This window comes from Stegodyphus dumicola, chromosome 3, assembly GCF_044657685.1.
Source record: "Stegodyphus dumicola isolate Sdum_Otavi_A_Nest chromosome 3, ASM4465768v1".
Taxonomy (NCBI): domain Eukaryota; kingdom Metazoa; phylum Arthropoda; class Arachnida; order Araneae; family Eresidae; genus Stegodyphus; species Stegodyphus dumicola.
This window is the reverse complement of record NC_140770.1, coordinates 146,175,302-146,202,001: the sequence shown is the minus strand read 5'-3', so window position 1 is coordinate 146,202,001 and position 26,700 is coordinate 146,175,302. Positions and strand designations below refer to the sequence as shown.

The 26,700-nt window shown below is 30.6% G+C and overlaps 1 protein-coding gene across 2 annotated transcripts in view; it reads left to right on the top strand.

The window, feature by feature from the left end:
• The first annotated feature begins 2,200 nt into the window (after positions 1-2,200).
• Positions 2,201-26,700, top strand: part of LOC118185442 (uncharacterized) — a 63,566-nt gene continuing 39,066 nt past the window's right edge. Inside the window, exon 1 of one of the 2 annotated variants that reach the window (XM_085813421.1) lies at positions 2,201-2,773. The gene's annotated coding sequence lies outside the window, so the exon portion shown is untranslated. Of the gene's footprint in view, positions 2,779-26,700 lie in introns of both variants that reach the window. The other variant, XM_085813420.1, reaches the window with a different exon arrangement.

Here is a 26,700-nt window from a genome sequence, read left to right as displayed (position 1 = left end):
CGACATGAATCCCATCGAACATTTATGGGACATCATCGAGATGTCAGTTCGTGCCCAAAACCCTGCACCGTAACACTTTCACAATTATGGTCGTCTTTAGAGGCAGCATGGCTCAATATTCCTGCAGGGAACTTCCAACGACTTGTTGAGTCCATGCCACGTCGAGTTGCTGCACTTCGCCGGGCAAAAGGAGGACATAAAATATTAGGAGGTATTCCATGACCTTTGTCACTTCAGTATATCTGATAATGTTCAGGAAATGATTAGATAAAATAGGGATTTAATGATTGTTCTAATTGCAAGTGAGGACTAGTAATTAAAAAATCTGTAGTGTATTGACAAAAAGGCTACAGAAATTACTTAAATTCTTTTATTATTTTCAGTTTTTCAGTATCCACACAAGTTTATAGGTTCAAATGCCATATTTCAAAATCAAAGTTATTTATGAAATAAACCTTACAAAATCTGATAAATCATTTGTGTGTGCAAATTTTTAAATCTAAATCTCTTACATTAAATTATTTCTGTCTTTTAAATTACATCCCATTATTTATTTCAATTTAATTGATTAATATGTTTGTACTAATATTTCAAAGTTCTTTGAAGCACTTTTTGTGTCCTGAAAATGCCAAGTATTTCCATAAAAAAAAAAAAATAAGCAGGCATACAGAATAATTCCTTTAATGGTTGATATAATCGCTTTTAACTTATTTCGTGTCTAAATTTTCTACACAGAAATCCGCTGTCTAATTTTTAGTATCTTTTATCGGACGAAATTTTTCAAAGAGGCTTGATTGAGCAATTAAAGGCTTAATTAAAGGCTTGATTGAGCAAAACACATCTTTAAAGCTAAATGTATTCTAAGAAGTACAAAAAATGTCAACACGATTTTGCCCCCCTCCCTTCAAATCAGTCATTTTTTTCCGTTCAGGAAAAGGATAAAAATTGCAAACATAAAAATCTGTTTTTTTTTTATTTATTTTTTTTTTTTTATTTTTATTTTTTTTTATGTATACTTCATTAAAAGGAAATGTGTTCCTTTTTTTTATATATATAAGAAAAGGAACCCATTTTCCTTTCTAAATTTTTGAAAGTCGCCAACGCTTAAAAAATGATAAACTACGCCAAGGTAGAAACCCGCCTTTTACAACTCAATGCGCATGCGTGGTTAATGTTGGTGCGAATAGCTTTATAAGCGGCTAATCGCACCGGTTGTGCGAATAGCATCGGCCTACTGAACAGTAGGTAAAAATATTGAGCTGGCGACACGTAATGAATATGAGAAATATACGAGGGCAGCAGGCAGTTACGAAAATATAGGGCGCATAATAAACACAAAATAACATCATAAACTGTTAGCCCAAAGTAGTTAAAGTTCCAGCACAAGGTTTAAATTATATACATGTCGAAAGATGGTTCAAAAGGAATCGAAAATGCAAAAAATTAAATTTCCATTTACACTAGATAAATTTCCACTAAAAATCTCTTCAATTTGCCCCTTGTAGCTTTTCCCCAAAGAGCTGATTTTTGCATAAGTGAACCAGTCAGATATCCCGAAATTGAAGATTCTCATAAAAGTTTCTTTCAATGCTCTGTTGAGGATTGCGATTAGATTTTTCTTTTTTGTACTGGTACTTCAAACCTACTGGTTTTAGGGACGCTATTTCCGTTCCTCTAACTGCATCTTAGTCTTCGATAGGTTTCAGCAATTTGGAGAAACTCGAACGTTATCGTTGCTTGATCAGAACGTTGCAGATCTTTGCAACACCGATTGAAGTTGAAGAATAGTGTAGACTTTCAAGTACTTATTACTCCATTATTGTGTACCATTTTACTACACAATAATGGAGTCGGTGGAAATATTTTAGCCATAGAATCGCGTTACGAGTTCGAAAACGTTTTTACAACTAATGAAATTCAGTCGTGAACTCCGAGTAAAAGTGGGACTCATCGCAACAATTAAAGGAAATTCTCAGCTCCACCTATTGAAGGAAACAAAAGAAGAGAAACAAAAATAAAGAACTTCAAAAATAGAGTTAAAGGATCAATATCTATTGGTTTATTAGATCTTACAGTGTAAAATCTTATATTTTCTGGTCTAAAATTACTGAAGATAAAGAATTTTTTTTTTTTTTTTTTTTTTTTTTTTCCTTCCTAGAGTGTAAGCTTCCTAGCTTGTGTTATCGCCATGAAAGGAAATTTTCCTTCAGCTACTTTTTCTAATTACCTATCTTTGAGTAACGTAAAATATGAGTATTAATAGAGAAACTAGGAAACTATGTATCTGCTGTATCTTTGAAAGAATTTAAGAAGATTCTGTTGCAAACTTTCCTTATTATTATTATTTTTTTATTTGTTCCAATGAAAAAGAAATATTTTTAGTTTCCTTTTTCATTTCTTTGTGTAAGTTTTTCTTTCACTGTGTGGCAGTAAGTGCGATATAAATTTTTGTTTTGTTTATGCTAAAGACGTCTTGAAAATTTTAAATTACTGATAATAATTACAAATATAAAAATTATGTGTGATGTGTATGTTCCGCTCATTTGTTGAACTGTATCAGCCTATTGTATTAGCGCTATATTTTGGTTTGCGAAAAATAATTGAAAAAAACCTATTAGCAATACCTGCTATAAGAAATGTCAATGTGCCTCTGGGTTGTAGCCTAGATAAATAATTTAGTTTATAATTTTTGCTGATTTTTATTTTCAAAATGCTTTGTTCCAGGACGATTTTTTGAGAACGAAGCAGATAACTCTCAGCGAACAATATTAAGGTTAAGTACGTGATTTTCTTTTTTAATTTACGTTAATTGATATGGCAAATAAAGCTTCATAATATAATCATGACACTTTATGACTTTATAATGTATGTTTTTCGAATCTTTAAACAAATTTACATCTTATTTTAGAATCCCGTTGTATATTTTTTAATATAATATCTGTTTTTTCTATAAAGAAGGAGGTAAAGTTTGACTTTATTGTAATATTGCCTTTATCTGGAAATAGTAATAATTACAGAGAAATTGCATTTTTGACTTTTAAAATGTAAAAAAGCTTTATTTTTATTCGTTTAGCGGAGAAAATACGGTTATCATATTGGATATGGTTAAAAAGACAATTTTAGTAGAAATAACCAATTTTTAGGATATATTCTTGTTGAAGAATCCCAATTAGGTAATGATTCTTGATGTAAAATGTAAAATTCACAAATTTCGTCTGTTTAGTTCAAATCATTCAAAATTTATAGTTAGACTATACTAATATTAAATCTGTTAGGTGTTTCTTTATTTCTTTATTTTTTTTTAAATTTAAGTATGTTTCTAAAACAGCTGTAAATAAATATTTTCTCTCTTTATTTATTATTAACCTCCCCCCCCATTTAGTGATATTATTGTATTGTACTTAAATGTGGACTTAATTCACTTTTTATTTGGCTTGTTTTAATATCGGAATTTTTAAAATGAATCCATGTAGAAGTCAAAAACCATATTTAAGCCATATTTTTGGTTTATATGTTTTATTTGAACTGCATTAAAAATGAGACCTTGTATTATTCATTATTTTATTACTATTATTTTAGTAGTAGTGTTTATATTTTCATAGGAAAATATGTAAATTTTAGACATTGCTGGTTGGGGGAGTTAAAAATTATTTGGCGACAACATACATTATACACACAAAAAATATTTAAAAAATGTTAGTCCTAAGAATTCTTTTTTTGAAGGCATAAACATTTTAATATCGCTTAAAATTTTATAAAAAGCCAATAAATAAAGACAATAAATTTATAAAAAGACATTAATTTAAGAATTTACTATGCTTTCCTGGTTCAACATCCTGTTTCGCTGGACATCACGTGACCCCAAGCGATCTCATCTCACGTATATTACTCTACAAAAATATAATGCTCTCAGTAATTATCTACATTAATTTCAAGTTAAATCTTAATTTGGAACACAAGTTTAAATGCAAGAAATACTTCAATTCGTACGAATAGCTTACTCAGAAATTATGTAAAACTGCAGTGCTTTACTTCGCTAATGCATTCTCATTAGAATTGATGAATTTAACCCTTGACTTTACCTTTTCTATATTTTCGGCTTCGGGTAAGCGCTGTGATTGCATCCTAATTGATTTAATTACTGAAAATGGCCTTAGACATAAAACTGAACTATGTGAATGAGGCGTAAAAGGTTACCAGCAAGAATATTCCGTTTGGCATCGGTTGTACCATTATTAGCGACTTTATCGCTTGCGCCGGCAAAACGGAAAAGTACCATATTGAGTATTATAATATTGTTTGGTAAAAGTTTACAATTGGGTGCCCTTTGTTTTTTGGCGATTCTTTTTTTACGCCAAGATCGGCACCAGGAAGACATAATTTCAAGAAGGCCGCTACACAAAACCAAAATAAAAAGTCAAAGAGGTACTTTTCCGTTTTGCCGGCGCAAGCGATAAAGTCGCCAATAATGGTACAACCGATGCCAAACGGAATATTCTCGCTGGTAACCTTTTACGCCTCATTTTCAAAACAAGTCGCAGCTTTTTCTTATCAGATTGATTGTTTCTTTCAATACTGGCATATAATTACATAGAATTTTTATCAGATAGTTCAGTTTTATGTCTAAAGCCATTTTCGGTAATTAGGTCAATTAGGATGCAATCACAGCGCTTACCCGAAGCCGAAAATATAGAAAAGAAAAGTCAAGGGTTAAATTCATCAATTCTAATGAGAATGCATTAGTGAAGTAAAGCACTGCAGTTTTACATAATTTCTGAGTAAGCTATTCGTACGCATTGAAATATTTCTTGCATTTAAACTTGTGTTCCAAATTAAGATTTAACTTGAAATTAATGTAGATAATTACGGAGAGCATTAGATTTTTGTAGAGTAGTTTACGTGAGATGAGATCGCTTGGAGTCACGTGATATGAACCGGCGAATTAGGATGTTGAACTATGAAAGCATAGTAAATTCTTAAATTAATGTCTTTTTACAAATTTATTGTCTTTATTTATTGACTTTTTATAAAGTTTTAAGCGACATTAAAATGCTTATGCCTTCAAAAAAAAAAAAAAAAAAAAAAAAAAAAAAAAAGAAGAATTCTTAGAACTAAAATTTTTTATGTGTATTCTGTATGTTGTCGCCAATAAAGTCTGCTTGGCGAGATTTGCGCCGGCGAAACGAAAAAGTACCGTCAAAGAATTGCATAAACTCTGTCTCCATGTACACATCGATCTGTTTTCACTTAAAAAAACATCCGAGAATTTCACAAACTAGGCATTACACACTGTTTAAATTTGTCCATGTACACATCAATCTATTTTTATTTTAAAAAATTCAGAGGCTAAGCAAAGTTACACTATCATGGTAACCAGAAATAAGATTTCATCGCCAAAATTTTACAAAAAAATTGTCGCTAATCGAAGTGGCACCCAATTCTATACTAGAGCCGAGTGTTTTAAAATAGCTTATCATAGAGGGTATTTCAAGGCCAAATTTTTGTCAGGTCTGCATTTTGTATGTTTTGAATTTAAATCTGAAAGATATAAATTTGTATTAACCACATATGCAGATTTATATATAACTTTAATCCTGATTTGTTGAATAAAATTACAAGCAAATTTGATATCAGTGCAACTAATTTGAAGAGAAGTATTATTTTTATTTGCTAATAAAGTTATTCTTATCCAATTTTTTTGGCATGAAAAGGTCAGAGCTTTAATGAAAGTACATTTATTTATTGTTTTTATGTAGATTTAGAAACTGGAATTATCAAGCAATAATTAAAATGCTATCCTTACAAAGCTTGATCAGTGAGTTGAATTGGCAAGATAAAAAGGAATACTTTTTAGACTTGTATTTGAATAAAGCCAATTTTCTTTGAAAAATCCTCCATAAAAGCATCCTTTTCATTAAGCTGTATTTGCGGCTAATCTTTGGATTATGGTAACTTGGCGATTTTTTGGCTAAAATTTGGCAACCAACCCTGCTACAACAACCTGCTAGTTTTGTTTTGGACGTCATTTTGTTTTCACGAAGTAAAGACATGTTTTTTTTTTTTTTTACTCAACATTTTTTCTAACAATCTGCTAGCCGAATTACGCTTATACTGGAACTTTTATGGAAAAAAAATGCTTAATTGTGATGAAGATTAGGTGCGAAATTGGGAGAAAGTGCAGAATCGCAAACTGTTTGCCGCGTTTTTAAGAATTGCACATACACGGTATCATCCATGTACATGTCGACCTATTTTCAATAAAAAAAAAAAAATCCTAGAATTACACAAAAATGGCATTGTGCACACTCTTGACTTTATCCATGTACACTGCTAAAGTCCTAGCTAGTAACCTTTATCGCCTTACCAAAATGTCGCCAAACTACCTGTTACCATATTCCAAAGATTAGCCGTATTTGCTTTATCATCACCTATTCCAGTCATTCTGAATTTGAATCTTCGCAAATATTCTGGCTGTGTGGATGTTTTCAAGGTTTCCACATCTGTAATATGAATATGAAAGTGTTTTCCTTAGACAACAAACTTGGCTTTATCCATTGTGTACTCCCTTGACTTTATCCATGTATACATTGACCTATTTTCACTTAAAAAAACATCAGAGAATTGCACAAACTTGGCATTGCGCATTCAGTTGACTTTGTCCATGTGCACATCAATCTATATTCACTTAAAAAGTTAAAGGAGCAGCAAACAAAAAATATATAATCTCAATAAACTACATTTTAAGTCAAATAACATAAAAAGGAAAGGAAATTCATTTTACCACAAATGAAATATCCACTTACCTTATTTAGAAATTTCCCTTTCTTCAGTCAAACAAAATTCCTTAACAGCATCCGAAAATTCCTCAAATTATCTGAACTAGAATCTGTATACTGGCGATGCCACATAAATTCACAAAAATAAGAGTAAAAAATTCCTCTGTAGTGCCGGTATCGTTCGACATTCGATCATGCGCATTTCCTTCATACAAACAGGACATCGATCTTACACTTCTAATTGCTTCTAAGTAAACCTTCATTTACACACCACTCAATTAATGCTCTTTTTCCTTTTCTTTCCAAATCGTAGAGAAACTTCAAATTAATCTTACCACATTCAGCCATTCTACCAAGCAGTCTACTTTCTAGCTAACTTGCACCACAACCCCTTACAAATCTTTTCTCGTAATTCAAAATTTACCACAATCACACAATCGATTACATCATAACATTCAACTACTCAGGTTACCGTAAATGAAACAACAACTTTGCGATAATACAAGGGGAACCCTTCAATCTATGCTAACCTTTTAAGATATTTAGTCACGTATTGTAATGAACAAAATACTTGTGGACTGAAATATGAGTATAATATGTGCAGTTACCTTTACCAAATAAGCATGAAATAAGTGCAATTTTTATTTTCAGAAGCTACTTACATTTTCTATTTCTCAGAGCCAACAACAGTTTAAGATATTTAGTCAATTATTGTAATGAACAAAATACTTGTGGACTGAAATATGAGTATGATATGTGCAGTTACCTGTACCAAATAAGCATGAAATAAGTGCAATTAATTTTTATTTTCAGAAGCTACTTACATTTTCTATTTCTCAGAGCCAACTACTGTACAAAGTCTGTAATCCGGACTCGTCAGGACTTCAGCAATTCCGGATTAAGGGTTTTTCTAGATTATAGATCATCAATTTAAATCTGGTAAGATGGCATGCAGAAATTATACAATTAAAAATATGAAACCGTAATTTATGAAATAAAGAGCAATTATGATCTAAAGGGTATCAAATTTTACAAAAAAAAGCTTAATATTTATTTGTTCACTTTATTAAAAATGTCTTTCAATGCGTGCATGCGTAAAGTTTGTGGCTTTGAGGTCCGGATTATAGATCATTCCGGATAATGAACTTTGTACTGTAGTAGGTATGGTAAGATCGATGGATATAGGTCAGCGGTTCTCAACCTTTTGACTAACGTGTAACAACAAAACAAAAATTGGAAAACTTTAGTACCACCACTACATTTTACAATGATTATTTTTCAATTTCTGAATAGAAAAGTTAAAATAAAAAATATTTTGAAATTTACACAACCTATTGGCTATTTGTATTAAACATGCACACACAAAAAATATTAGATTAAAAGTTGGTTACCATTTTAATTATCAAAATAATACTTTGATTCTAAAATTTGCTGTTAAATCTTGGCCTCTTTCAGAGCAATATGTTTATATTTGGTCTTATTTCAGTTAGTTTAAAATCAGTTTCAGTTAGTTAAATTAGAACTCACTTTTGATTTTATTCTGTATTTATTTTTCAAATATAACATGGAAGAAAATCCTTATTCCTACAAATAGATTGTGCAAAATGGCAATGAAAATTTAATAGCTTTATTTGAAATACCTTTAAATTCTTTTTGGGGATTCAGCCAAAAGTCAACAAGTGTGTTATTTTTGAAATCTTCAGTTAGAGTTCAATCACAGGAAATTTCTATGAATTGTTCTCTTTTTTTTTTTTTTTTAAGAAATGTTTGAATTTAATATTTAAAAATACTTTGTTTCTTTGTGTACCACCTATTTTTCTCTTGCATTCCACCAGTGGTACACATACCACCAGTTGAGAATAGCTGATATAGGTAATTTGGCCTAGCAAAGGCCTAGATTGTTACTTTAGCAGAGGGGCTGGCTGTATGGAACCATTTATGGTTTTCTTCCCTATGAATATGCATTAGTTTTCACCAAAAAAAAAAAAAAAAAAAAAAAAAAAAAAAAAAAAAAAACTCTACAAATGCATCTCTCTCATTGAATAAATTTCCATTGTGTGCTTTACTATAATTTAAGTAATTTAATCCTACTTGTTCATGAAATTTATACTGTTACCAGAAGAAACAAAAGTAACATTTCATTACAATGTTATCAAAATATTCAGAATTTATAGTTTTATTGTGTATTAAATATATTACAGTAATCATTGTGGCCCTCATCCAATAAGTGTGTTTTATAAAAAATTAGTTTTCTTGTAAATTAAATTATATAAATATTTGTTAATTTTTTTTTAAACTGAAGCACATCTGATATTATGAAATTGACTTCAAAGATTAATAGTCGCATTAAAAAGCACTAGTATTTTGTCATATGCAGTACTTTTTAACATATGTAATTTTGATGAATGCATATGAAACATAAAATTTAACATATGAAATTTTGTAGTATGCAAATGTTTATTGTACAAGAAAGAATATTATCCCCCCCACAATTTGGTTTCCATTTCATTTAGAATTGAAATTATAAGTGATAATAAATTCTTTAACATTGTATTTCTTTGTAGTACACATCGCACTATCATAAAGTGACCACATTTTAATTGAGATAAAGCGAAACAAATGGAATGAAATGAGAATTGTAATTTAGTTATGAAAGCAGACCAAAACTTGTCTGTAAATATACAAAAATATATTTATTACTAGCTATTGGTAAAAAACTATAATTTGAATATAATGTTTTTTAATTAATTTAAAATTTAATTAAAAAATTATGATATTTTTTATCCAAATGAATACTTTGCAATAGATTCAGATCATTTATTAAAATGTTGTGAAATTTCTTACATGAATTGGTCAAATTATATTTACCCTTAATACAGATTTTAAAGTTTTAATGTTTATCTGTGTTTTTTCAATTGTCCATATTTTATTGATACCAGAAAAAAACACGTTCTGTTGCTGCAATTGTTCCTAGAAGGGAGAGCGCGTGTTCTACAATTTTCAAAATATTTTCACAAGGAATATTATTAAATGACATCTCGTCAAAAAGATCATTTTCGCAAATATTATTTTCCGAAAAATGTTTACTATTATGTTAAAAAAAATTTTCTACATATTCCCATAAAATCTCCTTTTTTAATATTCGATTTGTGAGCTTTCACAAAAATCCTTCAAACTTTCAATATGCACAGTATATATATATATACGAATAAATGTTTGCAGTAATATTTTCAAGATCCACTGGAAGTAAGTCAGATGCTGTTCGAATAATACTGTGTAGAATGTGCGCTACCCAACCTACTCTAATAATTTTTTGGTTCAAATGTTCGTTAAAATGTTATTGATGCCTCTTCTAGCTTTTCCACCAAAATTTGCGTTAGTGTTATCCTCACAATAGGCAATAATGGTATTATTGTTCAAATTATTCTTTTTTAAAATAGTACTTATTGGTCAAAAATTATTTATGAAGTTACACCCGGCAAAGAAACAAAATCTAATTTTAATTACTGTTTCTGAATCAAAAAGTCTAGCAATTGTGGGAAGTAATTTTAAATCTTTGTGTTAGAAGCATCGTAATATATGGATATAAATGTACATTTAATCTAATTCTTTCTGCAGTTGTGAAAACGAATATGGTAAAAAAACATTAGAAATAATTGCTTCGGTTTTTGTCCTTACACATGCAAATTGGTACTTTTCCGTTTCGCCAGCGCAAATCTCGCCAAGCAGACTTTATTGGCGACAACATACAGTATACACATAAAAAATATTTAAAAAAATGTTAGTTTTAAGAATTCTTTTTTTAAAGGCATAAACATTTTAATATCGCTTAAAATTTTATAAAAAAAAACGATAAATAAAGACAATAAATTTGTAAAAAGACATTAATTTAAGAATTTACTACGCTTTCATGGTTCAACATCCTGATTCGCCGGTTCATATCACGTAACTCCAAGCGATCTCATCTCACGTAAACTACTCTCTACAAAAATCTAATGCTCTCAGTAATTATCTACATTAATTTCAAGTTAAATCTTAATTTGGAACACAAGTTTAAATGCAAGAAATATTTCAATTCGTACGAATAGCTTACTCAGAAATTATGTAAAACTGCAGTGCTTTACTTCACTAATGCATTCTCATTAGAATTGATGAATTTAACCCTTGACTTTTCTTTTCTATATTTTCGGCTTCGGGTAAGCGCTGTGATTGCATCCTAATTGACCTAATTACCGAAAATGGCTTTAGACATAAAACTGAACTATCTGATAAAAATTCTATGTAATTATATGCCAGTATTGAAAGAAACAATCAATCTGATAAGAAAAAGCTGCGACTTGTTTTGAAAATGAGGCGTAAAAGGTTACCAGCGAGAATATTCCGTTTGGCATCGGTTGTACCATTATTGGCGACTTTATCGCTTGCGCCGGCAAAACGGAAAAGTACCTCTTTGACTTTTTATTTTGGTTTTGTGTAGCGGCCTTCTTGAAATTATGTCTTCCTGGTGCCGATCTTGGCGTAAAAAAAGAATCGCCAAAAAACAAAGGGCACCCAATTGTAAACTTTTACCAAACAATATTATAATACTCAATATGGTACTTTTCCGTTTTGCCGGCGCAAGCGATAAAGTCGCTAATAATGGTACAACCGATGCCAAACGGAATATTCTTGCTGGTAACTTTTTACGCCTCATTCACATAGTTCAGTTTTATGTCTAAGGCCATTTTCAGTAATTAAATCAATTAGGATGCAATCACAGCGCTTACCCGAAGCCGAAAATATAGAAAAGGTAAAGTCAAGGGTTAAATTCATCAATTCTAATGAGAATGCATTAGCGAAGTAAAGCACTGCAGTTTTACATAATTTCTGAGTAAGCTATTCGTACGAATTGAAGTATTTCTTGCATTTAAACTTGTGTTCCAAATTAAGATTTAACTTTAAATTAATGTAGATAATTACTGAGAGCATTATATTTTTGTAGAGTAATATACGTGAGATGAGATCGCTTGGGCCGGCAAAACGGAAAAGTACCTGCAAATTTTTTGTCGTACAATGTTTTGTTCATTTGCGACGTACAATGAATTGATCTGAAACTTTGATTGTAGCTTATGGTGTGGAAAGCAATATCCCTTCAGCTAATGCTAGCTGTTCCTCCGTTAATCTCTACATGTAATAAAACAGAGTCTGTCTGTGTGTGTGTGTCTTTCGTTCGCGCTGCGCGTAAGCTAATAGACCCACGGCTATGAAATTTGGTACTTAGGTGCATCTAGACAAGAACCGGTGCACCTCGAAGCGATTTTTTCGAAATTCGAATTAGAATTTTTTAAAATTTATGTTTTGTGACGAAATTGCGTCATTTTGAGACATAATGGAAAGCGAGATTTTACTCTACACACTCCATTTTCACATCGTCAGGAGACGTAGGCACTTAGCTATTTTACGAACTTAAAATAAATTTCGTGTTTTAATAAATCGATTAAATATGAATTTATTTAACAAAGTGAGCTTAACACCTTTTCAACGGGATTTTTTCTAAAAAAGTTTATTTTTAAAAATGTACCGTTTATTTTTCTTGGATTTTTGGACACGTTAAACTTTCATCCTTGCTACTGCTTTTACAAAAAGAATTTTGGAAAAATGATAATATTTTGTATTTAAAAAAAATTTTTTTTAATGAAGCTTCCAAGTACACTTCTCACATCTTTAAAAATATGGTTTTGGCAACAATTTTCCTTTCTCATTGTTATTGATAGATTTTTGATGAAATCGCATCATTTTGAATAGTTTCATTCTCTTAGAAATGGGTTTGGCAACAATTTTTCATCGTATTTCTTATGTCACTGTTTTTAATCGTATTTATGTCACTGTTTTAAAGAGATTGGCATATTTCGTTGTCATTTTTTTATATATATAATACATTTTTATTGATATTTTTTTGATACATTTGCCCTGCAAAGTAAAATTCTGCGTGGAATTTTTTTTTTTAGTTTTTTTCATGTTAATTTTTGCTTATTTCACTGTTTGTAAGATATTGAAAAGTTTTGCATGATTTGTTTTCTTCAACGGAAAGTTGGTTAATTTTGTTATTAGGATAATTAATATTTGTATTAAAGGATAGCTTATTTCATTGTAATTTTTTTCTCTTGAAAATATAAGATAAAATATCATTAATTATACTTTGATTTTCAGATTTTTTTTTTTTTTTTTTTTGTATTCTTTTATGTTATTTATTGCTTATTTCACTGTTTTTAAGCTATTGAAAAGTTTTGAGTGATTTTTTTAGGAAACAAAGTTCTTAACCTCCTTTATACCATTTGAGTTCTTAAGATTTTGCAAAGGGAAGTTGGTTAATCTATTTGTTAGGATAATTAATATTTGTATTAAGGGATATTGCTTATTTCATTGTAATTTTGTTATACGTAATAACTTTTTTTATGAAGTTGTTCTGCAGAGTAAAATTCTACACAGCTTTTAAATTTAACGTTTGGTTTTCCCTTCAGCCATTTTTCCGGTACATTTAAAAGCCAGACGAAGGCTGTCAGCGAAGCTGCTAGTAATACATATTCCTTGTCGAAACGCAACAAATCGAACACCACCGAGTAAATCTAACTTGTTACATCACCTAATTTAGTTTACTCTGCATGCATTTTATTTGTTTGTTTATGTATTTTTTATTTCTTTATATTTACTATAATAATTAATAAATAATAGGTAATATATTTTTACAGTACATTTAAAATAAGAAATGCAGATGTTTTCTAAAAAGAGGGACATTTTTAAAAATTGGCAGGACGCGGGGATTGTCCTCCAAAAAGTGGGACTGTCCCGCCAAAAATCGAGACGTGTGGTCACTTTACACTATCACTGAATATAACTTATGAAAATTGTTCAGGTTTCAGACATGTTTTAAAAGAAAACTATTTCTATTTATTTATTCATTTAATTCTATAAATTTTTATATTCTGTAAATTTAAGGTTTTGACTGCCAATTTATACAAGATTTTAAATTCTTAGTTGCTACCTTCTTGAAAAGAATGATTTTATTTTGTATTATTACAATTGTTGTACAGTATAGTATAATTCAGGGATGGGCAAATGTTTTCGTTCACGAGCCAAAAATCGAAAAACAAAAAAGTTTGGCTGGCCAAGATGAAGTTTTCTAAAATTTTAAAAATAATATACAAGTATTACAATTTAAATATGTTAATGAGATGAATGAAATTGCGATTTCATGTTTAAAAGTTCCTTATATTGAGGTTTGAAGTGAGATGTCCTGATTCTAAAGAATGAGGCTAAATGCTCATCTGTCACTCTACTTCTGAAATAATTATTTCTAAGGTTCATTGTTGAAAACAATTGTTCACATATATAAGATGAAGCAAACATAGCACTAACTTTCTGGGCTTAGATATTAAATTGGGGAAACTTACTTTCAGTAATGATTTGTAAAACTCTTAACTTTGGCATATTTAGAAACATCTGCTTGAGATGATTGTTAGATTACAGCTTTATTAATTCAAGCTGCAAATCTGACCTCACTGCTTCACAATTTACATTGAAAGACATGGTAAAAATATCCAATTCTGTTTGAATGGCACTGAAATCTTGAAATCTGCATTTGAACTCAAAATGCAGTTTTTTCAAGCCACCTTCATAATTCTGAAGCTTCTCTTCATTTACTGAGGGTATTGAATTTAACTTTGGGAAATGAGACAAGTCCTTCTTAGCTAGCTGCCCAGCAAACAAATTAAGTTTTAGTTTAAAAGCTTTGAGGTGGGCCCAGATATCGTCAATAAATTGATTTTTCCCTTGCATCTTGACATTCAAGTTGCTCAAAGTTGCTCATATGACAAGGAAGATCTGTGATAAATACAAATAAATATAATATAAAGTCCAAAAGCCAGTCTGTATCTTCTCACATTTTGCGTTTGCAGAACACTGTTTCTCATGGAAGAGTGACACAGTGTCATCTTTCAGCTGCCACACTTGCTCGAAAACTCATTCTGCTTTAAACCACCTTACTTTCGTGTTATATGGTACATCAGAGTAGTCGCATTGTACGGACTGAAGAAAATCTCGAAATTGCCTGAGTAAGCCAACGAGATCGAATAGTATTTACGAGCTTCACGACTGATCAAGCGCGGATTTCATATTCAATGCAGATTTTCACAGATCATCTCGATGAACAATGTAGAAAAACAACATTGTTCCTGGCATAGTTTTGATTAACCCATTAACGGTTTTACCCAGATTTTCTCGTTCTTTTATGCAGGTCTCTTAACAGTTCGTTACGGATTATTGTTAGTTTAAATGTACCCTCGAAAACGGACAGTCCCGTATTTTTGTATTATCGAAAAAACACGCCAAAAAGGACTAGCCCGTATTTTTGCATGTCTTCCAACCCCCAATGCCTAAGGGGACAAGGGTCCATGCAATCCTGACGACAATGGGTAATGGCTGTCATTAGCGTGGGGAGAAATCTTCTTGATGTTTTGGGATAAAGGCCTTACACTGACTCTAAAGAAACAAATTTATTACCAGTTACAAAGTGGCTGCATATATAAAGGGATTTAAGAATTTCCGTTTTAGAGCAGTTATTGAATAAAAAATAGAATTTTTTACAAAATGAACGTTTACCTATAAGAGCATTAATGAATTAAAACGAGAAAAAGTAATAAATGCAAACATAAAAATCTGAAAATGCAAATCTTTCAGATTTTACATTACGGTTTGTGGGTTACCTTTATTTTTAAATATCATGTTCTTCGCACTTAAACCATAAAACTTCAGTTAAACAGCAATACCGCAAAATAAATTTTAAATGAACATATCTTTAGAATTTCCGAAACACAGTCTCGCCCGTTGAAGATAATTTTTTATATTATTATTTTAATACAGTGTTGCCTTTGCTCGCTTTAAAATCGTTGAGTTTCTTAATAAAAAATTCATTGAAGTTTTACGAAATATGAAACATGTAATAAAACAAATTCCAAATCTCGGTTTTGAGATGCCCATATTTGGGTGGAAATGTACGTTATTCAAAATTGGATGGGTCTAGGTGCCGTTGTTTTATCACAATGCGAGAAACATACATATATTTATGCAGATTATTCATTATTTAATTTCAAGGCGGATAGCCCTCGAGGGTTCTGACGTAATCTAATAAACCAAAACCATTATTTAATTTCTTTAAATATAATACAGGGCTGTAATATGTGGTAGCAACAGTTTGAAAAGTGAACTGACATAGTTTTCAACGGAAAATGAAAAAATGAAGTTAATAGACCTTCTCGGCTAACGCCCTTTGTTTTAAAAATAATGTATCGTGTAATTTAATGGGAATACGAGATTAAATAATTCTCTTTAAAAAATTCTTCTACAAATTTATATCACGAATAATAAAAACGTGAGGCTGTCTTGATAAATTTATAAATATTATACATCGGACAATGCGATTCAATTATTTGATTTCGTAATTTAAGAACCTATGATTCTTCTTATAAAACTGTACAGGAATTTAGCAAAGAAGCTATTAAGTAATCTCTTATTACCATTAATTTATGCGATAAATTATTATTATTATTATTACTTTTGGTTCAGTCTTTTACTTCCAAGTATCCTTTTACTTCAAATAATCGAAAAAATATATAAATTTAAAACAAAATTCGCCCCAAAATCAGAAATTAGGTTACAAATTTCATGCAAATTTTATTTCAAAAGCTATTTTACGCTCTGTAAAATGATGCAAACTTAAAAATTTAAGATTTTTAGTTTATTCTTAAATGGAAATATGCGCAAAAAATTTCTTCGACATTAAATTTTAAAAACTCTAAATCGAATTATTATCATCCGTAAACGTAATTGTACAAAATCTGAATTTCAATAGCTTATCGATAAGTAGTTCAAAAATCGACGACGAGCTTTCAATTAAACACCGTGAATGAACTGAATACAATTTTTGGAACAGCTCTATTTTTAAGCACTTTGCAAAGATCGGTAAGTTGTTGATATAGCATAACCGTTATTTTTATAACATTCTTGGCATTATGAAACGTGTAAGTGACATTCATAAGCAATTGCCGACAGTTCTGTTCATTTGTCAAAGTGGCTGCTTTTGAAAATATTGTGAAGCTCACTCGATCTGCCCCACTATCTATGATACTCGTTAAAGATATTTAATTATGTTTCACTTCTATACAGAAATACTGATAAAATTAAGAGGTCAAATATTTAATTATTTGAGTTATATAACTACTTATACTGTCTCAAGAAATTTTGAGTCATTTTGTAAAAATAATCTTTTCTTTAAAATTCCTTTTTCCCCCCTACCCCCTATGCTTCATGACTTTATTACTATTCTGATGAATGGAAGGTTTGTAGAAATATCACATTTTTTTTTTTAACAGCAAAGAGACATGAGAAATGAGCAACGCCTTACCCGGAACGCAAACCACGGACTTCTCGAATGCGCGCCGAGCGTACTGAGACCACGAAGGCATGCTAAAAGGGCGGGAGAAAATACCGTATATTCATTCACTCCCCCTTTTAAAGGGCGACTGGGGATTAGGGGACCGAATCGCCAAATCCTTGTGGCGGAGAATCATCATCCACCACCTTTTTTGGTTTGGGTGCCACTATAGAAACATTAGGTTATTTCGAAGCAGGACATGTGAAATAGGAGCAATGCCTTCGCCGGGACTCGAACCACCAACCTCTCGAATACACGCCGTGCGTGCTGACCATTACACCACGAAGGCATGCTAAGAAGGCGGGAGAAAATACCTTATAGGTTATGAAAACCAAAAGTTGAGTAGGTAGTCACAAATCTAACTAATAAATGCTCTACAAATACAACTTTTAATATTTTAGCAGAATTTTTTGGAAACGTATTTATATAGATTGTTGTAGAAATCGACACAGTTTGATGCCAGTTTAGAGGAGGGGTTGTTTATGAGCGTATTAAAAATGCTTTTCCCACTCAAAATGTTAACTACTTTAAAATAATAATTTATAATTGCACTGAATCTGATGTTTACAATTATTTCCCCTGAGATTTAAAAAGAAAGAATTACAATTGTGTTTAATGCAGAAAATTTAATGAAATTGGCATCTGCACAAGAGGACGGAAACAATCAGGGAGGACTTCCTAAGGAAAACTAGATTTCCTTCACATTGAACGTAGAAAACTTTCACCGAACAAGCGTGTTCACCAGGATTTGAACTTATGTAGGATTACCAGTACTCAGCGGTTTTAGCGCATGGCCACTGGGGACCGCAGGCCGATTAAAAATCTTGTTTAGAAATCTTTAATCTTGATTTAGTGTGATAGGTGCCGTAGTTTGAAGGTTAGGATTACTTGAATACAGCAAAACACACGAGGACGATCTGCTTTTAAGGAAAGAGATGCCTTCGTAGAGGACTTTTTAATGAGAAAAGTCTCATATTCATGTTATATATAGGGAAAAACATGGAAAAATACCATTCAGCCATCGTATTCGTTCGTCAGGGTGTAAATCGAACTACCAGTATTTACCGGCCACTAATATGGCCGTAGTTGAATACGGGAAATAACTATTGGATTGTAAGGCATCTAAATTAAGAAATAAAAAAAAATCACTTCTGAGGTAATCTTAAACCCAAATTAAGTTTCTTATTATAATTATGAAAGAGTTTGACTCATTTGTTAATTTTCAGATCGTTAAAATCAGTGTGGCTTAAATGAATGATTATTTAGACCTGTTACAGGAAACAAATACATCAAAAGTTTCCTTTAAAATATCAGGAATTATTGAAAAATCTTCTGTAATTTATAAACGAGAAAACGTATTTAACCAGATTTTACATGTGTGAAAAAATAATGAATTTTGATCTTCCCTAGTAGAGAAATTTGTAATTATATTTCTAGTTCCAAATTCAAAGTGAGAAATCTAGGTGCCTGAAGCCAGAGAACGTTATCGATTCTTCTTGGCTTCTATTTTCAGCGACGAAATAGATCAACTGCGTGGAATTTTTATGATTTTTCTCAACATGTAAACTAAATGCGTGTAAGTATATCTTAGAAAGCTCGTCGGAAGTAGAATACCTCTATCTTGGTAGATAGATATCGTGTGCTTTAGTAAATTTAGCAAATCTAAACACAGGGCCGACAGTACTATGTTTGAGGCTTTTCTCTAACATAGTCGAATAGTGTATCGAATAGTCGAACAATGAAATCACCCTACATCGCCCTCTTTTACTTACTTTTATACTTTTATCTCAATATTATATATTGCATCCACAAAAATTTCTCTAAATTAATGTTATTTGGATTCGAAAACCATTTTATGCTTAAATACATCTTTCCAGATGTTTGTCTTTTACTCACTGAGAGTCAATGCTTCTTGAAGATGTCAATTCATGAATGAAAAATTATTTCTTGCTTTTCCGGTTTCCCCTAACCGTTCCCACAAAGGCCGAACCTTTGGGCAAAAACAGCCCTCCTATGATGTTAATTCCTTAGTAAAAGAGAAAGCACTGAACGGGGTAAAGTAGTAGAAATCTTGACTTTCCTTTTCACTCAAAATTCAAGCATTCCCAAAATCTACTATAAAAGATATACTCCCTAAGGTATAAAATTTTTGTGTAATGAAATTATAAAATGCAATATATATATATGCATTATAATATATACATATGCTAAAATATGAATGCATATATATATTGCATTGATGACATATATATATATCAATTAAACCATTAGACACACTCACACACATACATAATCAGATATATTACAGATATAGAATCACATAGTATCAGTAGGTGAAAAAGAAAATAAATCCTACTGGTGAAAGATTGCTGAAGAAATTCAAAGCATAATGAAAGTTTCTTTTATCTTGGAATCAAAGAACTTTTTTATCGCTTTAGTTTTTGGGAGACTATTAGATTAAAATGTAATAAATAAATAAGTATATGGAAGAAAAATAAATCTTTAAAGGAAGAAAAAGGAAAAATAGAACCAAACAATCAAATCATTTTCAGCATTAAAACCAATTTTAAGTGCGACAGTATATTTTCTTGCCGATACGAAAACTTAAGAAAATAGACAGAAATCTGCATTGTTTCACCTATCAATATACGACAAATGGAATAACGAAATTAGAAAAAGTAAATTTGAAAAATTTGCGAAAGCGTAATAATTTCGAATGCTGCAGAGAGATTGGATTTTTTTCGAAGCAAGAAATGCGAAAATTCAGCAGTGCCCTCTTTGTGCTTCTAATAAGGAGGTCTTCCAGATTCTAGTTGGAAGGACTTCCACTCATAACAAGATAGTGAGAATGGCATAATTCCTTATTATTTGTTTTTATTTAAAGGGCGAGAGAGAAGAAGCACGAGGCACTGTCGGAATAATTCATGTGTTAACGAATTATCGTCTGACATGTTTTCGTTGGGGTGCCATTGAAGAGACATAGCGTTTTTATGAGGGAAAAAAAAAAAAAAAAAAAAAAAACACGAAAAATCTGTTATCCTATCAGCAGAATATGAACCACAGGCATTCCGACTGATAGTCCGATCTACTATCACTTACACCCCGAGTTCAAATTCTAGCTGGAAGAAGCTCCATTGAGCAATTTCCAGCTCAAAGAAGAATGAGATAATTTCTCATAATCAATACAGATATATAACTGATGATTCTAAAATTTTATTATCATTAAGACTGGAAAAAATACACGATTTAATTCATTTTCATACATTTTAAAAGAAATTTTTCAGAGAGTTACTATAAAATATTTATTAGAATGTCAAATTTAAGCATTTCAATTATTTATATAATAAAGGATAAATTTTATATTTATATAATAAAGAAAATTCGTTAATAATATCACTCTGATTTTAGCGGAGATATTTTAAGAAATAAATAAGTGAAAGCTGGAGGAAGAAAAACTATTTCAAGTTATATGTTTATCTTAAAAGTAATGAGAGAAAAACTATGTTAAAAGAAAAGGCACGCATATCGAAATTGTTTCCTGTACTGCTGACAAATTGTTATATGGCATGCATACTATAATGTTCATGAATAATTGATTGCTACTAGATTAATACAGGCATAGCATATTTCTAGGGACTGATTTGCTGTAATTTCCAATTTGAATTTTGCATACCTTTATATTTAGGACACTAATTACATCACACTGAAGATTACTCAATGCAATAATTCCATTGCAGTTTTATAGAAATTTATAAAATTTTCAGTTTCAATAAACAAATATATAATATTTCGATGACTCAGCAGGTAACATAATTTATTATCTTTCAAGTTTTCTTCGAAAACACCTCGGCAGATATAGAATCAGCCGCAGACTGTACTAACTTTAACAAGCGGCAGTATCTGAGTGTTCACATTTCTGTTTATAACTGCAATAAGAACAAGTATATGTTTGAAAAGTTTACCAATGGCTATGTGGATAAAAGAGACGATCATAAGTATTTTGACCTGGTTTTGGTTTCTGGTCAATACGTTGTCTGTAGGGAAGATTTTGTGATTTTTTTCATGTGAACTAGTTTTCTTTATAAATTCCTCTAAGTCTTTCGTTAAGTACATACAAAGTTGCTACATTAAACATTAGTAAGTGTTTACATAGGTAAACATTTTAAAAGCGACTGGCGTAAAGAAAGATTATTTAAATTATGTTTTTGAAATGCAAATTCAGAACACTGAAAACCAAACAATAAACATTATAAGACTAATTTAATAATCTTTGGTTTGGTTTACTTGAAAACTTTACTTAAAAAACGTTGAAATTTACAATGTTTACAACAAACTATTATTCTGCTATATTCATCGATTGCGTTAATCAAAATCTAAAATTATGTAACGTAAAATGTAATTATCCGAAAATTATGTAAAATGAGAATTTTTTCCCACTATATCTGTAGCTTACAATGGCTAGAAAAAAAGATAGCTCTAGATAATGAGTATTTCTAGAATGAAAAAACTCTATTGACTAGAAATAGTCTTTGGAGACCTTAGTGTCAGTTAGCCTGCGGAGGTCAGGTTCCCTTCCAAAAAAAAGTAAAACTGTTTAAAATGCATATAGTTTAATGCTTCCTGTTTTATTTGGAATAATATTTCAAAAATAAAACTTGTGTTGGTTACGACCCAAGCAATACTTAACGGGATAAAGAGCCGTAGTTTGATAATGCTAGGATCATGCATTCAGTTTTCGTCGTTTTAATAAAATCCATTATGATACTTATGCTGGTAATTATAAACTGCATTTACGGATACAGAAGTATGATTAATACAGTAATATCACAGAATATAAGCTTTTTATGCTCTGACAAGTTTTGTCAAGATACTAATTTTTAGTTCATATACAAGTCGTAAATTCCCTAGCCAGATTCCTTTTTTATATAAATAGATGCATAGAGGACAAAATGGAACAGTTAATTATATTTTTTATTCTTTTCAAAATTTAATTCTTTTAGATATAATTTTTAACGATAAACGATATTCTGCTAAGTTATAATACAAAAATTATTACTAATAATAATTTATATCCTAATATTTATATCCTAATTTAATAATATTTATATCACTCAAAACAGAATTGGAAAACTCATTCAAATCATATTTAATCAAAACATTTTACGAAGTTATGGGAAAAAGGAATTTTGGGGTTTGTTTGATTTTTAACGGTGAATTCAATCATTAAAACATTTTTACCGTGTTTCCTCATTCATAAAACATTAGCAAAATAATTTTACTAAATAATTCTTAGATGTAATAGTATTCTTGTTTATCTTTTGTTATATGACTAAAAATAAATAAAAAAGCGGCTGGTATTCAATATTATTTTATTTAATTACAAATACTTGGCTATTGGTACTCAAGGCATAGTCTTTCCTTATTATCACTTTTCTATTAGGCCTTGAAATTATGTTAACGACCTAATAGAATTCGGAAAATCCTATGATTGCATAAAACTGCGGGAGGCGCTAATAATGACAAATTTTAAATGAAAATAGAAATTTATTTAAATAAATTTATTTAAATTCTATTTGTGAGTGTCTGCTTTATGTATTTAATGTATCAAATACAGAAAAGTGAGAAAAATCCATCCAACACAGAGAAATAATTCTTTCTAGTCTGTGGTAAGATTGTATCAAATTCATTTAAACTTCCGTTTAAATTCGAAATGCGATCTCTCAAATCAATGAAGGAATACATTTTTGGCTTTAAATTCCACATTAGTAGCAACTGTGTAATAGCTAAACTTACCAAAATATTTGTAGAAAACCGCCAAAATTCTAGAAATTGCTATAAAATCCCGAAAAATATTAGGAAGATTATGCTTGCCAATTCCACGCTGAAAAGACGAAGATGAGCTCGACAGTTAACGAACAACTTGTGGAAAAAATTCAACGCTAAAATATAAATGCATATGCCAAATTTTCCAAAAATTTCTGATAAATATTGTACTCTCATCGTAAATATATATGGACTTATAATGTGATGAAAACTGAGTCGGTAAAAGAATGGATTAAAATTTAATTTCCCAAAATAAATTGGCCTACTAAAACTAAATAAAATAGATAAGTAAATAGTAAAAAAATTGTGTAACAAAATAAATAATGATCTTTCTTAAAATACTGCCCCATAAAACATGTCGAATAATTGAAAGTTTACAAGCTTGGAAGCTAAAATTCTAAAAAGATTTCGGAAAATTCGGCGGTCACATGTTAAAAGAAACAAGTCTACAGGCTACTAGTACAAAGAAAGAGGAGGGAGACGAAACTAAACGGAACAACTACTTCTTGCCATTCAATAGCGGGGAGGCAATTTTATGGCTTATCCATCACACTAAGGGGAAGCAAACATACTGCCTTAGGCTGGGCCATCTTAGAGAGATTTCAGAAAACGAAAGCGATTTTTTTGGAGGGGTTTGTTGTCTGATAACGCGACCGTTTTCGAAGCATTTCGTTCCGAGAGGTGGGCTCGTTGATGGGTTAAGGAGTCCAAGAAATCTAGATTTTTTTCCTGTCATATTTGGTGCTCCATCGGTCTTAATATTACATATATTTGTTATAGGCAAAGTTAAAAGCCATTCCTGAAATTCACAAAAAATATCACACCCCTTGTAGTTCCTTTTAAAGAATGCATGCACGCCAGTTCCTCGGTGATTTCAAAGTTCTCATCAACACCTCTTATAAATAATACTAACTGAGCCTGTGCTTGCTATTTCCTTTGATTTATGTTTTATAAAACAAAAATAGAGAAAGTAAAATAATAATAATAATAATAATAATAATAATAATAATAATAATAATAATAATAATAATCAGTCCTTTGAAAAAAAGGAAAAAAAAATATTTAAACAAAGTAGAAAATGAGATGGATTATGTAATATTTAAATATATATTTCTTTTAATTTGAATCGGACTGTCAAATTAAAATTCTATCCGTGGGCCAGATAGAGTCTTTTGATGGGCCGGAGTTGGCTCGTCTTTGGTATAGTGAATGTGCTGCCTTGTTGATATGGTGATAAGGAGGCCGGATGACATATCCTTGAGGTCAGATTTAAATCCGGAAGAGGGTGGGGATGCTTGTAAGTGTTTAGTATCTTTGGAGCATGGGGGCGCTTAAAGTACTTTCAAACTGCAAGTCTTCTCATGAGGAATGTCTGTAGGGAAAGAGTGATGGAAAGCAAAACCATTGGGTTCATCTATTAGATCAGGGCTTCTTAAAGTTTTTTCAGTTGTGACCCCTTTTTACAAGCGAGATTTTTTTCACGACCCCAGGACCCAGGGTCAGATTTACGTATAAACTACACAACCTGTAGCTTAGGTCCTCCCAAATTAAAATATAGTATAAATAGTATTAAATTATATAACAAACTTATAAAGGGCCCCATATCTCATATAGCTTAGGGCCTTATCAACTCTAAATCTGGCTCTGCCAGGACCCCATGATATTTATGGAAATTTTGTACAACCACATAAGCATTGTGCAAATCTGACACGGGCGTGAGTGAAACCATCAATTTTTTCACTTGTAGTGTAATATACTATTGTGTTTTTAGGTCAACTTTAATTTCTTATTTTAAGACATGGAACAATGGGAAAATTTTAAATAAATAATAGACGAAATGACAGCATCACATGCAAAGCAAGTAAAATGAACGCTTATATTATAAAAGGAATGCATTGAAACATTTTCATTTTTTTCTTTGTCTGTATTGGCTTATCTTTATCTATTTTCAGATACATTGTGTAAAAATATTTGGTAATTGTAAAATTATTATAATAAGTTTAAAGAGATATCAAAACTGGTAAAATTTTTGGCAACCCCCTACTAGCAAGTCCTGCGACACCGGGGGTTGTGATCCACAGTTTAAGAAACTCTGCACTAGAGGATTCTCCTTGAAAATGGAATGGATCTGGGCAAATTTATTCTGTCACCAGTATGGGGCCAAATGTTAAGCTGACAGCAGGTGCAACGCTTGCTATCCATGATAATATTCGTGGAGTTGATCTGATGTTATTGTTTGACATATGATATAAGTCACAATGCATACATTATGTTTTTATACATTTTCTAAATAGTATTATTATTAATTTTATAATAATTAACACTAAAGTAAAATAATAGCAATGTAGCTTATGTTGAATATAATATATAAAATTATTTTCAAAAGTACATCTGAATTTTATTTTTCAAGAAAAAATACCATTGTCATCATGTTACTTTAATGAAGTTAATTTCCTAAAAATAAAACCTTTTTTTAGGAGCTAACTTCTTTTTCAGAAGATCTTTCTTTCTGAAAATTAAGTTTTGGAGAAATGTTCAATTTCACAGAAACTTCTTACAGAAAGTGTATTTTTTTTATCAAAATTGACAATGTATGCAAAATTTGCAGTTCATTGCCAGGATGAAAAAAAAATTGTTATTCTAGGCAATCAAAAATTAGAAGTCATCATTTGAGTTAGAGAATGTAATTTGGAAATTGAAGCTGGATGTTTTATATTCCTTGAAGTCCTGTCATTAATAATTCACACTTCGCAAATTTTTGGAATTTCAGGTAGAGCTTTCATGAAGAAGTTGAGGAATGTGACCCTAAGAAAACACTAGCTTCTGTTTCTTAAAATAAATAACTGTAATTTGAAATATAAATCATGTCATGCCACACTTTTTCAGCAGCTATCAGTTTAATATTTAAACCTGTGTTTTATGTATAGTAATTTTAAATAATTTCAAATTGGCAGTTCTTCACAAATCAACGAAGCAATCAAAAGGCTAATAATTCCTCTTCAGGAACTTAATTACTATGGTATTACTAAGAACAAATGATCATGTGTTGCACTGACAATATGTAACCAAGTAACTGATCAAGTATGTACAATTGACTTGAATTGGGAGAAAATTAACTGATGATGCAGATCATATTAAATGAACGAATTAAATGATTACCATGTAAAGTTTTTTCTTTACATGATGTTCTGCACATTAGTATGCAGAGAAAAAAAAAAAAAAATGTTAGTTTTTTAAAATCCTGGCAAGTTGCCAACTTGTTATAAAATAATTTTTGAGTCTTGGATTTCAGTTTCTTTGTAGTGAGAATTTTCTTCCACTTGTTTTAACTTTTTCTGAGGAATATGTAAAAAAAAAAAAAAAAAAAAAAAAAAAAAAAAAATTCTGTTTTTCAAATTACTTATTTATTCTTTCCTCGCCATGGTGGAAAAGGACAAAAGACAAGACTGCTGCATCTTCTTTTATTTTTAGTGTATTCCTATTAAAATTAGGCCAAAAAAATTTTTGAAAACTAAAATAAATGCTTTGGGAAAAAGAATGTTTAGTATGAGGTACAAAAGATTAAAATTATTCTTATATTCTTTTGTGAATACTGAGCAAAAGCAATAACAGTTATTTAGTCAGGTTTATAAA